We start from the raw sequence: 13219 nt of genomic DNA, 5'->3' as shown, positions 1-13219 counted from the left end.
TTTGCTCTTCTCCAAGACCTTGGGGATAAGCTTTATTTTTTCTTCTCTCCTTAGGCATGGATCCTTAAGGTCTGTTCCCAATACAACAAGACTATCTGTTATCGTAATAAAACACTGCTGATAGGATGCTGAATGAAAAACAGTAGAAATGGGGAGATTTGGTTGTGCAGAAACTGAGTTCTTAAAAAGAGGAGATGCTTGATGATGGTGAGTGGATCTCATCTCAGTTCAATATCCAATGGAAGCCAAAAGCAAATGGTTAAGAGTGGAAAATGGTTACACATATTGAGCAGAATATTAGGTATCCGTACTTTCTGTTTTCTTTGTCTCTTCATGGCGTTTTGTGTTGAAACGTATAGTAATGTATCTTTAAAAATTCAAACAAAAAGGTGATAAGTGTCTACTTTTCTAAAGTAATATTTGTGAGGCCCTATTTTAAGGTTTACCTTTACTCATATTGAAGGCGTGAAATGTTGACATATAAGACTTAGTAGTGGTGACATTCAAATGAATTCACCCTCCTCAAAGATTTGTTAAAATGCACACTTGATCTGATCCAAACCACAGTGTACACAGTAATTCACTTTTAATACAGATTTATTTTTTCATGAAATTAACAATGTATGTATGTATTTAAAGATATCCCTGGAAATAATCCAAAAGTTCTTAAGTTGCCTTGACTGGTTGTATGGTAGTGGTCTTCTTCATTATTAATACATGGATTTTTCTTAATCTTTGTCAAGCATTATTCTTTAATTTACTAGTTAATCCTTACACCTAAAAGACATTATAAAACTCTCAGAAACACACACAAACACAACCACACACAGCCCATAAAGTCTCAGGAAATACTTGAAGAATATGTAATGGCATGGGCACATGCTGTGTTTTGATGTTAAATGATGAGACCATGAGATGAAACTCTGATTCACCTTGACAGGAATTAAGCATATGTACTATGAGTATCATGCCCTGTGGAGTATACATGGCATGCAGTAAGGAGCGTCACCTGGTTTCTCCTCTAACGGCTCATGCCAAATTGTTTCCTACAATGTACACATAAGGCTCTTAGAATAGGAAGAATTCCCTGGATGCGTGACAGGGGAGCCAGGGCCAAGACCTCTGGGATTTTTAAATTGTTGCTGGAGTTCTTTTCCAAGCTTTCAGCCCTTTTCTCCTTTTTGTGCGTTCATCCACTGAAGCTATCCCCTGAAGAAGAAAGTTTAATGCCGCGGAAATTATTGGACCTGTAACTCTGAAGTAAATCAAACCCACACAGACTAGGTCAGGAGAATAATTTATTAAAGAACAAGATTCCTGACAAGGGTGGTTGGTTTAGGCCTTGGTTTGAATTCAAGTGGAAAACAAAAAGAAAAAACACAGCAGTAAGACCAGCTGGCTCTAAACTGGGCAAAATAGAAGGCATCCATGTTTGGTGGCTCTTTGTGTATGTGTGGCGTTTTTTCAGACAGGAAGGGCGGGAGAAGAGGGCTACAAACAGGGTTTCTTGACATATCTGGAGCACTACTGCCATCGCGAGGAAGACGTTTAACAAATTACAGTCGTTTAACGCCATTACAGAGTTCTCTGAGCACTACCTGTTGGGGTAGGTGTGGTCTGGTAAGAGGTGAAAGAGGCTTGGCCTCCATGCTGGGCGTCCTTGCCTACTTGTCCAAAGCCTTAAAAGAGACCTGGACATTGGCAATATCTTGCTATAGAACCTGGAGTGCGAAGGTGTTAATAGCAAATCCTGTAAACTTCCCTTGGAATAAACCTGTTGTTTGTGCGCGGTACTGATTCTACCAGAGACTCAAAGACCCATAGCAAGATGCTAGCATGAGAAAGCTTGCTGACTCTTGCTCCAAGGGATAAGAAGAAGAGACAGATGCCTACAAGAGCCTCAATGTGTGTTTGAGTGGGTTCCTGCAGTCCTGCCCACATAGGAGGAACTGAGGCCCCGCCCCACGAGTTCCTGTGTCAGGACCGCCTGGCAGCTGCTGGTTCACTCCAAGCCCTTCACTCTCCAGGTTCTACACCAAGATACTACCAATGTCTAGGTCACTTTTCAGGCGTTAGAGGAGAAGGCAAGAAGACGGCACCTGGAGGCCAAGCATCCTCCACCTCCCCACAGATCAGCCTTTCCCCGCAGCTAGGCTTCCTGGGAAGGAGGCTGTACTGGAGTATTCTTTCTTTAAACGATTTCCTCACGGTGGCAGTAGTGCTCCACATTTTCAGGGAAGCCCTATCTTTGAGCCCTTTCTCCTGCCCTTCCTCTGTGAAATAAGCAAACCAGAGATAAAGGTGCCACCAAACATGGCTGCCTGGAGACTTGTCCAGTTTGGTGCAACGTGGTCTTACTGTTGAATTTTTTTTGTTTGTTTTTGTTTTCCATTTAAAAACAAAATGCAACTTAAACCACCCATGCTTATCAGGGATTTTGTTCTTTCAGAAATTAAATACACTCCTCACTGAGTCTATCTGGTTATGATTTACTTCACACAGTTACAGGTCCAGCAAGTTCCATGGCATCAAATTGTCTCCTTCAGGTGATAAATTGGGTGGATGAAGGTACAACAGCAAAGATAGACATCCAAGAGATAGATATCAGTAAGATAGATAACCAATGCATGAAATTTGAAACCCGCTAAGTGAAAAAAGCAAGACTTTGAAAAAGCCACTTACTGTGATGATCAGTAGTGAGGGAAAGTAGATGAGTGTTTGCTGCGGGCTGGGCAGAGAGTGGAATGGGGAATGACTGCTTCATGGGTCCAGGGTTTTCTTTTGTGGTAATGAAAATGATTTGCCACTAGATAGAGGTAGTACTTGCACTGCATTGTGAAAGTACTAAATGCCACTGAATTTCACACATTTTAATGGTTAATTTTATGTTATATGGATTTTACCAACTGTTTTAAAAAGTGCCAATGATTTTAAACCTGTCATTATTTCCATGAATAAATTAATTCTATTTGAAAAGTACTCAAGTTATCAGTGAGGAAATCTTGTTTTAAGAGTTATACTACGAAGTGGCTGGGCTTGGTGCCTCATGCCTGTAATCCTAACACTTTGGGAGGCTGACATGGGAGGATTGCTTGAGGCCAGGAGTTCGAGATCAAACTGGTCAACCTAGGGAAACCCCATATCTAACATTAAAAAACAAAAACAGTTGTGCTACAGGGGAATTTGTACATTAGGTTATAAAAGTCCATATTATATGTGCATAACGAGCAGATGATAATACCTAGCACAGACTTTTTAAAAGTCATCATTTCTTCTTACTATATGAGACCCAGCATGTTTTCTGCTTTATAATACCTTAAAGTTCTTCTAGAGTAAAATATAACAAAATTTCAAGTACTCAGAAGTATATATGGATGTAGATATATTCAAGGAGTATAAGACAATGCTGAAGATTTTGTACAAATTTCAAACAGTATGCATGCAAATTATATTTAAACTGTGTTGAGTGTGTGTGTATTTATATCTGTAGGTATATAACAATATTTTAAATATATATATGATTGTGTCTTACTGTTGCCCAGGCAAGAGTGCAATGGTATGATCACGGCTCACTAAAGGATCAACCTCCCTGGACTCAGGTGGTCCTCCCACCTTTGCCTCCTACATAGCTGGGCTTCCGTTACACGCCACCATGCCCGGTTATTTTTTGTAGAGACGGGGTCTCACTACATTGCCAGGACTGGTCTTGAACTCATGGGCTCAAGCTATCCACCTACCTTGGCCTCCCAAAGTGTCGGGATTACAGTAGTGAGCCACTGGGCCCAGCCAATGCTATATATTTTTAATCATGGTAGGTGTTATAATGAGTATATGTTTGAAGATGGTATTTTTGGCCAACAAATTGAAAACTTTAATTCATCATTATATAAACAGACACACTAATAAAGCATTCTAGCTGCGTGTGAGTTTTGTGAATGCATCCATCTTACAGTTTTCTTAGGTTACACATCTAGGTGACTGAATGTGAGAGATGCCTATTTCAGCTATCATTTATTGAATTTTGTTGTCTTTCTTTTGAGATTTCAAAGATAAAATTTTAAGGAAAGAATTAATAAAAATTTGAGAAGAATTAAACACTCTAATTTTCTAGGTATAAGTATGTATAATACATATGTTTATATTGTATATAAACATGTATTTCTATTTTATGTGTGTATAAATATATATATATCTATTTTAGATATAAAAGTGAAAATGGAGAACTTATGTTTTGATGAATAGTCCAATCAAGAAGTTTTTGCAAATATTTTATTGTCTAAAATTCAGATATTGCAACTTTCTTATGAGAATTTAAAAAACTCAGGAATCAGATGTGAAACTTTTAATTCTTCAACCTTATATATAGCTAAATTCAATTAAAATGTAAATTTAGTGTGGTGTTTGTATATATAGAATTTTTTATCTGCGTGTTGAAAAAATGAGTGGAAATATGGAAACAAAGATAATTGTTTAATACAGTTTTATGAGATCAGTACATGGTTATTTTTAACTTCTTTGCAAATTCCACATCTTTGTTACTAATGAGAAAATATAGGACTGATTCCTAACTGAAAAACAATACGACACATACACAAGAAAGTCATAGGGCACAGTTCTAAGTGACAGCTATTTAATGACACAGGAAAATATTTCTAATTCAATGTTAAATAATGAAACTATGAGACAAAATCCTGTGATCAATCTGATTAGTATTTACAGTGATTCCTGTGTTTGTGTCTATTCAAGTAGGGCTGTGGGTGTCTTGTCAGGCTTGAGAGCTATCCGTACCCTTATGTTAGTGCCCCACTAAATAGCGTCCTCCCCCTCAACGTATAAGGCCTACTGACTAGATCAGAACATGGAGTAAAACTCCCAGGGAACCTGAGTAGAGAATCAGGACAAGAACCACGTGGCCTGGTGACTAGATTTGCTCTTCTCCAAGCCTTTAGAGGTAAGCTTTTTTTATTCTTCTCTCCTTAGGCATGGAAACCTAAGGTCTCTCCCCATTACTACAAGACTATTTGATATCACAATAAAATACTGCAGTTATGATGCAGAGTGAAAAAGAGTAGAAATGGGAAGACTTGGTTGTGCAGAAACTAAGTTTAAGAACTTTAAGAAGTTCTTAAAAAGATGAGATGCTTGATGAGGGTGCATGTATTACATCTCAGTTTAATATCCAGTGGAAACCAAAAGCAAATTGTTAAGAGTGGAAATTGTTCACACAAATTGAGCAAAATTTTAGGTAGCCATAATTTCTGATGTCTTTGTCTCTTCATGAACTTTTTTTCAGAAACATGTAGTGATGTAGCTGTAAAAAAATCAAAGAGCTGATATTGTCTACTTTACTGAAGTAATTTTCCTGAGGCCGTATGTTAAGATTTACCTTTATTTATATTGAAGGCATGAAATGTTGACATATAAGACTTAGTACTGGTGACATTCAAATGAATTAATGCATCTGAAAGGTTCGTTAAAATACACACTTGGTCTAATCCAAACCATGGTGTACACAGTAATCCACCTTTTATACAGATTTATCTTTTTGCACGAAGTTAATGTATGCACATATTGAAAGATATGCATGGAAATAATTCATAAGTTCATGAGTTACCTTGACAAGTTGTATGGTAGCGGTTTTCTACGTTATTAATACACGGACTTTTCTTAATATTTGTCAAGCATTATTCTTTAATTTACTAGTTGGAGAATACTGTAATCCTTATACCTGAAAGACCAATTATAAAACTCTCAGAGACACACACAAACACAAACACACACCCCATAAATTCTCAGGAAATACTTGAAGAATATGTAAAGGCATGTGCACATGCTGTGTTTTGATGTTAAATGATGAGACCATGAGATGAAACTCTGAGCCACCTTGACAGGAATTGAACATACGTACTATGAGTATCATGGCATTGGAGTACATATGGCATGCAGTAAGGAGCGTCACCTGGTTTCCTCTCTAATGGCTCATGCCAAAGTGTTGCCTACAATGCATCACATAAGGCTCTTAGAATAGGAAGAATTCCCTGGATGCCTGACAGGGGAGCCAGGGCAAAGACCTCTGGGATTTTTAAATTGTTTGCTGGAGATCTTTTCCAAGCCTTCAGCCCTTTTCTCTCTCTCTCTCTTTTCTTTCTTTCCTTCTTTTTTTTTTTCTTTTTTTTTTTTTTTTTTTTTTTTGTGAGACACTCTCACTCTGTTGCCAAGGCCGGAGAGCAATTGCACGCCCTCCACTTGCTACAACCTCCCCCTCCCAGGTTCGAGTGATTCTCCTGCCTCAGCCTCCCAAGTAGCTGGGTTTACAGGCATGTGCCACCATGCCCAGCTAATTTTTGTATTTTTAGTAGAGACAGGATTTTTGCCATGTTGCCCATAATGGTCTCGAACTCCTGACCTCGGGTGATCCGCCAGCCTCGGCCTCCCAAAGTGCTGGGATTAAAGGCGTGAGCCACCGCGCCCGGTCCCGTTTCTCTTTTTTGTGTGTTCGTCCACTGAATTTATTCCCTGAAGGAGACAGTTTGATGCTTCGGAAATTACTGGACCTGTAACTCTGAAGTAAATCAAACCCACACAGAGTAGGTCAGGAGGATATTTAATTTCTGAAAGAACTGGATTCCTGATGAGGACTAGTGCTTTACGCCTCGGTTTGATTTCAAGTGGAAAACAAAATGAAAAGGAGCAGCAGTAAGACCAGCAGGCTCCAAACTGGGCAAAATAGAAGGCATCCATGTTTGGTTGTACCTGTGTCTGTGCGTCGCGTTTTTTCAGACAGGAAGGGCGGGAGAAGAGGGCGCCAAGACAGGGTTTTCTGGCATATCTGGTGCACTACTGCCATCGCGAGGATGTCATTTAACGAATCCCTACGCCATTACAGCGTTATTGTAAGGACTACCAGTTGCGGAAGGTCTGGTATGTGGGGAGGTGGAAGAGGCTTGGACTCCATGCTCAGCGTCCTTGCCTTCTCGTCTAAGGCCTTAAAAGAGACATGGACATTGGCGTTACCTTGCTGTAGAACCTGGTGAGTGAAGGTTCTAACAGCAAATCCTGTAAACTTCCCTTGGAATAACTGTGTTCCTTGTGAGCGATACTGATGCTCCCAGAGACCCCAAGACCCATAGCAAAATGCTAGCACGTGAAAGCCTGCTGACTCTTGCTGCAAAGGGCAGGTAGAGGAGACAGATGCCCACAAGAGCCTCCATGTGTGTTTGACTGGGTTGCTACTGTCCTGCCCACACCAGGGGGAACGAAGTTTCCGCTCCACTACTTCCTGTGCTAGTACCTCCTGGCAGTTGCTGGTTCACTCCAAACCCCGCACTCTCCAGAGTCTACACCAAGATACCGCTAATGTCCCTGTCTCTTTTCAGGCCTTAGAGAAGGCAAGAAGACAGCCTGGGGTCCAAGCTCACAGATCAGCCTTTTCCCCATAGGGAAGTTTCCCGGGAAAGACGCCATGATGGCGTAGTCCGTCTTGAAACGATTTCCTCACGGTGGCAGTAGTGCTCCATATTTTCAATCAAGCCCTGTCTTGGCGCCCTTTTCTCCCGCCCTTTGTGTATGAAAAAACGCCACCCAGAGATAAAGGCGCCACTGAACATGGATTCCTAGAGATTTGTCCAGTTTGTTGCAACCTGCATATCTCTATAACAAACATTTCTGACAGCATAGGTATCAACCCCCTGAAGTTCCCATTAAATATTGTAGCAAAATTCATTTCCTCTCGCCTAGAGACCATCAAGCTTCAGATGATCATGCAACCAGGGTTCCAGCCGGTTTCAGGTGAAGACACCACCCCTGGCCATCAAGAAACTACCCTGCCTCCACTAGATAAAGCATAGTGAGAGTTCTGTGATTTCCAACAGGTAGGGACTATGCCCCAGATCAGCACGAAGCAGTTACAGAAGAAAGCCCTTCAGTCCCTCTGCCTCACATAAAGATTTATGAGGATCACCTGTCAGCGGGGAGCTGAAGCAGGAGAATAGGGTAATAGGGTCTGGAGGCAGGGGACCTAAGGCTGTTTTACGTTGACTTCCTAGAACTAAATTGAAGCGAAAACCCTAACTTTCAATGCCTAAGTGACAAAAGGACCAGAGACTATTCCCCTTCACCTTTTCTGCACTACAGATGGAAAACTGGCTGTGGCAACAAATTAGACTGATTTCTGGCCTAGTGTTCCTTTGCATAGAAGTATAACTTTGTAACTTCACCCTAGCCTCTGATTGGTTTCTTTTGCAACCAATCAGATGTTTGCACAGGAGTGTGACCTTTGTAAATTAACTTTAGCCTCTGGTTGGCTCATTTCTGCAACCAATCAGACTGATTTCGGGCGACCATTTCACTTACATGAGGTGAGCATGAAGTGGCCAATGGGAAACTTCTAGGGGGTATTTGAACCAAAGAAGATTCTGTATCCAGGTCCTTGAGCCTCTGCTGAGGCCATCTCCCATACTGTGGCGTGTACTTTCGTTTTGAGTAAACCCATGCTTTCAGTCTTTTGTTGTTTCATTCTTGCTTTCCTTTGTTGGGCATTTTGTGCAATTATTTATTCAAAACGCCAAGAACCTGGACAACTTGCAATCCTGACCCTCTACGGGTCACAAGACCAGGTTGCAACAAACTGGACAAATCTCCAGGAATCCATGTTCAGTGGCGCCTTTATCTCTGGGTGGCGTTTTTTCATACACAAAGGGCGGGAGAAAAGGGCGCCAAGACAGGGCTTGATTGAAAATGTGGAGCACTACTGCCACCGTGAGGAAATCGTTTCAAGACGGACTACGCCATCATGGCGTCCTCTTGTAGAATCTATGCGTTTCCCTAAAGTTTTAGCAGGAGTGACTCCATTTTGGTTTGGTTTGGTTTGGTTTGTTGCGGCCTAGTGCCTGAGCTCAGTCCAAAACAATCACCTCCCAGAAGTTTGTTTAAAAAATTCCCCTTTATTCAGGTTTTCGCTTAGAGTGAGAGTGTGACCAAAACTTAGTGCCTTAGCACCACTGTTGGTTACTATCATTTTGGGTTTTCATTCTCAGCATGTCATATATAGGTTACGGTGTCCTCATGGTTGCACATTCTTTTGGCTCTTGTTATTCCAGTTGAAAAGAAACTATATTTCATTCTAGAGAAGGCTGCATGCAAGCATTTAAAACCTTTGAGAGAATGCAGCACACCAGGGAGACTATGATTATGACTATTGGGAGGATATCCCAAGAGTTTGGAGTATGCCCTTACCCAAGATCCCCATAAACCAAACCTCCTAAAAGCAAACAGATCAAAGAATGAGCTAGATAAAGAGTTTACTCACTTAATGAAGCAATTTCTTCATCAATCCCCAAACACTGAATTTTTTTTTTTTTTTTTTGAGATGGAGTCTCGCTCTGTCGCTCAGGCTGGAGTGCAGTGGTGCGATCTCGGCTCACTGCAAGCTACGCCTCCCGGGTTCACGCCATTCTCCTACCTCAGCCTCCTGAATAGCTGGGACTACAGGCTCCCGCCACCACACCAGGCTAGTTTTTTGTATTTTTATTAGAGACAGGGTTTTACCGTGTTAGCCAGGATAGTCTCTATATCCTGACTTTGTAATCTGCCCACTTCTGCCTCCCAAAATGCTGGGATTACAGGCGTAAACCACCACGCCTGGCCTCCACTGAAATTTTTTTTTTTTTTTTTTTTTTTTGAGACGGAGTCTCGCTCTATCGCCCAGGCTGGAGTGCAGTGGCCAGATCTCAGCTCACTGCAAGCTCCGCCTCCCGGGTTCACGCCATTCTCCTGCCTCAGCCTCCCGAGTAGCTGGGACTACAGGCGCTCGCCACCTCGCCCGGCTAGCTTTTTGTATTTTTTTTTTTAGTAGAGACGGGGTTTCACCGTGTTAGCCAGGATGGTCTCGATCTCCTGACCTCGTGATCCGCCCGTCTCGGCCTCCCAAAGTGCTGGAATTACAGGCTTGAGCCACCGCGCCCGGCCCACTGAATTTTTATAATCCTCATTTGATGTATTTCCCCATAGGCCACAAGTACCAGCCGCCGCACAGATACTTTTTCTGTTTAGCCAATTCTATCTCAACTTTCACAAGATAATTTAGAATCACTGTGCAACTGCAGCCTTTACAGTAGAATTTGCTATAGAACCTGTCATGAGGGATATATTTCCAATCATTGCTTCTTTCACTGCAAATCACGGAAAAAGGACTTAACAAATGATGCCCTTTGAGAAGAGTGAAGGCTGTCTGGCAATGTTCTCTTCAACCCATGAAATGGGCCAAGAGGAGTGAACCAATGTTCTGCTTTTGACTGATGATGAGGCAATGCATGTACCAGTAAAGTTTCTTACCTATATTGGGCCTTTATCCTTTATCTATCAAAGTATAAGGTTATCCATGTAACCTTATACTTGCAGGCTGGCTGCAAGCTCCTTCACAAATAAAAGTACACCCTATCAGTGCACATAACAGACACTTTTCCACTTCTGTTGTTCACAGAAGCATAAGCAAGAAAAAAACATTGAAAGAGAAGAGTTTCATGTCACTAGAAGTCTTAATCTGTGAACTTGGGAAAGCTATTCACATCAAGGATGCCATCTTCTTCTTGGGAGAAATTTCCCTGGTTAGCGTTACCTCAAGGGTTCCAGTGGGTGCACAGTTCCAAAAGAGTGGAGGGACCCTTCTTAGTTGTGAGACCATGAACCCAAAGCTCAACGTCCCTAATTTTTATTGTAGTGTGGATGGCAAGGACAGTCTTTTTCTGATGTTCTCAGAAGATCCAAACCATAAAAAGCCTTTTTTTTTATTAACCTGGTGAAAATACACTGTAGCATAATAATCTACTGTTATAACATCAGCTCTGTTGCATGGGAAAAATGCAACAAAAAAACATGCATTGAAATGACAATTGAATGATATCCCATTATAAAATGTTTGAATGGCCAACCAGGTGACCAAATGTGCCTGAAACTTTGTTTTCCCAGGAATATGGGATCAAGCATTGGTTATAAGCTATTTTAAACAGTTTTAGTATTAGATGGTTTAACACTACTTTCTTGATATTTAATTATTTGATTTACTTGAGTTAGTAGCTTTATACGAGGAAATTTGGTTATTTCTGTAATTTACAATAACAGCATAATAACTATAATTGTTATTGGTAGCATATGTGTAGACATTAGAATTTTAGAAATCCCATACAATTTTGGAATATATATTAATATTATTCACAAAAAATATAACCTAAAGAAGATTGAGCATCATTTTGGCCATCCCATTGTTTGAAATAAATTTTCAGTGCTGCAGAAGAAATAGCACTCAAACATGAATTTTCTCAGCAAGGCAATTTTTCTTCTATAGAAGGGTGCATCTCACAGATGGAGCAATGGCGAGAGCACACCTGAACAGGGGAGCGGAAGGGGTTCTTACCCCTGACGCAGGTAGCCCCTACTGTTGTGTCATTGCCCTATAGGCTAGGGTTGGACCGTACAGTCTAAGCTAATTCCGACTAGTTATTTTAAAGAGAGCAGGGGTAAGAACCAGAATGGCGGGGTGAGCAGCTTCAGTGGGAAGGATGTTTATGGAACACATGACTAAATGTGACAGGTCAGAGCAGGTGACTGGGGTGACTCAGGACAGAGCAGGTGACCAGAGGAACAGATGTGAACTACTGATTAGAACTGATGGAAAAGGTTGTTTACTGAAACTAGGGGCAAGGAGACAAGGAGAATGAGGAAGTTAAACTTTAAAATGGAATACAAAGAACTGAACATACATACTGATTCTTTGAAGAGAAATTTAGAACTCACTGTATTTAACACCATGTACCTAAACATGTCAAATAATCTTGTTTACCTCTCTTTTCTGGACACTTCAGGGGACCTCTGAAGTATTCCAAAGGCCAGGTGCCAGGTAAGACAATTTTGAAACTGAAGTTTGATTTTGGGAATTCCAGATTACTACAAGTTATTTGTTTTGCCAAAATGATGGCTCAGAAATTTTAAAGAAGCAAAAACCTTTTATAACCCTTTTGAATTTAGTCAAAATGTTCACACAGAGAACCTCTTCTGCAAGACTAATTTCCACAATTCTTCCACCTCTTCTTTGAACCTTCAGCTTTTTCCTAATTTAACTCAAAACAATTCTTTAACCCTAGGCAAAACTTGACATTTCCATGCCTTCTTTTAACCTTTTACTATAAAAACACATTTTGCTGTTTTTACACACCTAGCATGTAAATCTATTTCCAGTAGTTTCAATTAATTCCTAGGAATTTTACCCTTAAAGTAAAACATGGTAAATTGCTTTACTTGTGTGCTAAGTGCAGCCAAGGCTTGTCAAGTTAAGGGTGTGGTTAGTTTCATATGTCCCCAGGTGTCACCAATTGTGAAGCAGTCAAGACAGACAGTTCTCAAAATCCAAAAAGCAGTTTGTAACGTGAAAACGCTTAGCAAGCCGTGCATCTGACCAATATATATATATATATATATATTTTTTTTTTTTTTTTTTGAGATGGAGTTTCCCTCTTGTTGCCCAGGCTGGAGTGCAATGACACGATCTCGGTTCACCACAACCTCTGCTTCCCAGGTTCAAGCAATTCTACTGCCTCAACCTCCCGAGTAGCTGGGATTACAGGCATGAGCCACCATGCCCAACTAATTTTGTATTTTTTTTTTTTAGATGGAGTCTCGCTCTGTCACCCAGGCTGGAGTGCAATGGCGGAATCTGGGCTCACTGCAACCTCCGCCTCCTAGATTCAAGCGATTCTCATGTCTCAGCCTCCCAAGTAGCTGGGATTACAGGCTCCTGCCACCACACCCTGCTAATTTTTGTATTTTTAGTAGAGATGGGGTTTCACCATGTTGGTCAGGTTGCTCTCGGACTCCTGACCTCAGGTGATCCGCCTGCCTCAGGCTCCCAAAGTGATGGGATTACAGGCCTGAGCCACCACACCTGGCCTACCAATAATCTATAAAACCATCTTTATATCCCAAAGATTGCTAACGTTCTGTGAACTAAAAGCCATTACACTCTCCACTTTTCTGACAAAATATTTGATTTAAGTTCTTTTTATTATTAAACCAAGTAATTTAAAACTTGAGAGGAGATTAACCAGTTTGCACAGAGAGATAGAGGCCAGAAACTGACTGGTAAGAAATTCTTACCCTTTTGCCCACATGCCAGGTTTCTGGGTTCTCTCTCCCTGAGTGACCCTGGCGACCCTGCTTGACTGTATGC

At 41.1% G+C, this 13219-nt stretch overlaps 1 long non-coding RNA gene across 1 annotated transcript in view; it reads left to right on the top strand.

Moving 5' to 3' along the window:
* Positions 1 to 13219, top strand: part of LOC115898720 — a 79117-nt gene that overhangs the window by 35456 nt on the left and 30442 nt on the right. Inside the window, exons 6-7 of the long non-coding RNA XR_004058408.1 lie at positions 55 to 207; positions 11859 to 11893. This is a non-coding gene — a long non-coding RNA (uncharacterized LOC115898720). The remainder of the gene's footprint in view (positions 1 to 54; positions 208 to 11858; positions 11894 to 13219) is intronic.

Source organism: Rhinopithecus roxellana, chromosome 7 (genome assembly GCF_007565055.1).
Source record: "Rhinopithecus roxellana isolate Shanxi Qingling chromosome 7, ASM756505v1, whole genome shotgun sequence".
Classification (NCBI taxonomy): Eukaryota; Metazoa; Chordata; class Mammalia; order Primates; family Cercopithecidae; genus Rhinopithecus; species Rhinopithecus roxellana.
This window is presented reverse-complemented; position numbering and strand designations above follow the sequence as displayed.